Source organism: Myotis lucifugus, unplaced genomic scaffold (genome assembly GCF_000147115.1).
Source record: "Myotis lucifugus unplaced genomic scaffold, Myoluc2.0 scaffold_11182, whole genome shotgun sequence".
Classification (NCBI taxonomy): Eukaryota; Metazoa; Chordata; class Mammalia; order Chiroptera; family Vespertilionidae; genus Myotis; species Myotis lucifugus.
The window spans coordinates 1,671-5,300 of NW_005882230.1; the positions used below are offsets into that span (position 1 = coordinate 1,671).

The 3,630-nt window shown below is 49.1% G+C and overlaps 1 pseudogene; it reads left to right on the top strand.

Annotated features, from left to right (window-relative positions):
- Positions 1-1,456: 1,456 nt before the first annotated feature.
- Positions 1,457-3,075, top strand: LOC102440082 (annotated as a pseudogene).
- The last annotated feature ends 555 nt before the right edge of the window (positions 3,076-3,630 follow it).

A 3,630-nucleotide genomic window follows, 5' to 3' on the forward strand; every position in this document is an offset into this window, starting at 1 on the left:
CAGAATATTGTATTCCATTCTTTCTACAGATGTATGTCTTATTAAACTGTTCCACTGTCAGTGAATGTGGTACATTTCAACATATATGGAACTGTGACCTCAAATGGTCAATCAGTTTGCCTTCCCACCCACCTAGAAAATTCTATGCAACTCTGCCAGCACATGCAAAGGTTAATCTCTTTAAGTACTAGCCCCATCAATGAGTGTACTGTGAACTCGCTTTTGTTTTAACTTCATTTCCATAAAGATATTTGATGGTGATGATTTCTTCATATATTTCTTTCACTGTCTTTATCTTCTTTGTTAAAATGCTCAGGATTTTTTGTTTACTTTTCAACTTAATTTATTATTCTATTCTAACCAATAGGAGGGCGGTGCAGCCTCTAAGACATATGTTTGAATTTCACTTAGTCCTCAGTGACTCGACTGATTTTTTGGCCATATGGCATTCTTGGTTTTTGAATTCTATAAACAAAATGGTTTTTCTTAATTTTTACCCTATGTATGATTTATAGCCCACTTGTACCATACACTTATACATTTAATCTGCATTGTTAATTCTCCACCAGTGTTCTTTAAGTTTAAGCATTTAATGATACATTGAAGTCTAGGTTTGTGGTAGTTGAAAATTTCCCTGGTGTAAATGTCATAACTACATTCAAACTGCGAAAATGATGGCATTGAACATGGACATAAGATATTTCAGTAGTACATCATTTTCTTTTACTAGTGACTGGGTGTATGGACTTGTGCACATTGAAAGGAAATTAATTAGAAAGTGACAAGTGGGGTGGGACTGGCTGAGACGGGTCTGACACAGCCTAATGTCAACCTCCCCCAGTCCCTCCCTATTAGGCTCCACCTGGGGCAGCACCTTGGCTTCAAGGGTATCTGTGGAATGAGTGGGATCCCTCTGGCAGGTGAGGTCCTGCTGCCTGGCCTGCAGGGAATCGGGCCGAAACCAGCTCTCCGATACCTGCTGAGGGGTCCTGGATTATGAGAGGGCAGTTGTCAGGTGACACAACCCAGAATCGGGCTCCCTCCTCTCTGGTTCCGGGATGGGTGAACTGAGAATTGTCGTTGTCTTCCATCACTATCTCTCATCCCAGTGGTTCTGGTATCTATGTATTCTCAGATACATTAGTGACTTATTTTACTAAAAACCCCTGATAAGTTTCTCCCTGGCCAGAGAGCTCAGTTGATTAAAGCATCATCTCAGTAGTGCCAAGGTTGTGGGTTCCATCCTCAGTCAGGCTCCATGCAAGAATCAAACAATGTGCTGCCACCAAGACATAGCTGCTGGTTCTGGAGCCAGAGGCGCCACCAGGGATTATTGGACCCAGCAGATCGTCCGTGGATCCAGGCTGAGCAATCTGCATTTCCATCTTAACCGCAGGAGAAAGGGTAGCTGGTCGGTGGAATTCTTGCTCCACGGACACGATTCTTTCCAAGCTAGCTCGTCATAAGACTGTGGCAGGGCGCCCACACGCCAGTGACTTCTAATACATCCGTGGCGACTAAGAAGATGGTCCAAGGCCCTCTATGGTCGGATGACGTTTTTTGAACGGGGAAGCCAAGTATGGCGCTCACAACTAAAGGGTGTCCCAAAATTCACACAAGAAGTAATTTTGATAGAAAACACAGGTTTATAATTAAAAATTGTAAATTTTTTATTGATTCAAAATGTATACAGTATAGGGTTTTGTATGGAATAGCATAACGGGTAAATGGCCTCCACAGCTTTGCTGGTACACACGCAAAGCCTTGGTCTTGATTGTCTCTGCTCCTGGGCCATAATTGGTACTTGGTAATGCTTATCAAATTGAAGGGATTGAAATCACAGGGTAACAAATATTAAAATCTGATTCAATAAACCAAGTAAAATTGGGCTTTTATTTTTGTCGTTGCTAATGCTCACGCAAAATTCAAATCTTGCGTGAATATTGGGATGCTCTTTACCACCTCTTACTGGTCACCCTGGAGAGAGGGACAGGTATTTCCCTGTGGGATGCGGAAGGCAGGAAATGCTTTGGTTTTCTGAGTGTGCACAGCGCCGTCAACCAAGGGCATTGCCACCCCAAGATTGTGGCTGCCCTGAAGAGCCAGGCGGGGAAGCTGACGCCGACATCGCGGGCCTCCTACAACAACGTGCCGGGCGAAGACGAGGAGAACGTCACGAAGCTCTTCAACTACCACCAGGTTCTCCCCATGAGCACAGACAGGGTGGAGGCCGGGGAGACCGCTTGCCAGCTGGCGCGGTGGTGGGGCTGCACCGGGAAGGGCATCCCCAAGGACAAAGCCAAGATCGTCTTCACAGCTGGAAACTTTTGGGGCAGAACTCTGTGTGCCATCTCCAGCTCCACGGACCCCAGCAGCGACGACGGCTTTGGTCCCTTCATGCCGGGGTTCGAGATCATTTCCCTACAACAACCTACCTGCTCTTGAGCGTGCTCTTCAGGATCTAAACGTTGCTGCGTTCATGGTCGAACCCATTCAGGGCGAGGCGGGCGTCATTGTCCCGACCCAGGCTGCCTGAGGGGTGTGCGCGAGCTCTGCGCCAGGCACCCAGATACTGTTTATTGGATGAGACCCAGACAGGACTGGCCAGGACTGGGCGATGGCTGGCAGTCGGCCATGCAAACGTCAGGCCTGACCTCGTCCTCCTGGCAAGGCCCTTTCCGGTGGCCTGTACCCCGTGTGGGCGGTGCTGTGTGACCACGAGATCATGCTGACCATCCAGCCTGGGGAGCGCGGTTCCACGTACAGGGGCAACCCCCTGGGCAGCCGCGGGGCCAACGCCGCCTGCGAAGTTTTGGAAGAAGAGAATGAGCTCAGGAAGCTGCCCTGGGACATCGTGACCCCAGTGCGTGGGAAGGGGCTGCTGGATGCCACGTCACCGGGGAAACCAAAGATTCCGATGCTTGGAAGGGTGCGCCTGTGCCTTCGAGATAATGGACTTCTGGCCAAGCCCACCCATGGCGACATCATCAGATTCCACCTCCTCTGGTCATCAAGGAGGACGAGGTCCAGGAGGCCTTGAAGATCATCAAAAAGACCATCAGTCTTTTTTTTTAAAATATATTTTATTGATTTTTTGCAGAGAGGAAGGGAGAGAGATAGAGAGTTAGAAACATCAATGAGAGAGAAACATTGATCAGCTGCCTCCTGCACATCTCCCACTGGGGATGTGCCCTCAACCCTAGTACATGCCCTTGACCGGAATTGAACCTGGGACCCTTCAGTCCGCAGGCTGATGCTCTATCCACTGAGCCAAACCGGTTTTGGCAAGACCATCAGTCTTTCTGGGTCCGCCTCTGCCAGCTTTCTGAGGGCAGGGCCTGCTTCCCTGGGGTGGGGCCTGTTCCCACAGGGTGGGGCCTGCTTCCCCAGGGGCGGAGCCAGCTCGGCCACATCCTCCTAACAGCCTGTGTGGTGCTGCTTTCAGCGCGGGCTCATTCCACTCCCCTGTGTCTTCAAGGACCTTTTAAAACATGTTATTTTCAGTTCATACATGCTAGAGCGGCATTTATAACCACGCAGGTTGCTGTGTAAGAGAATGTGAGGGAGTCTGTTCGATCACGTGTGTGTGCTGAGGCGAAATGCTCCCTCTGTTATGTAGGCAGCCTTTCG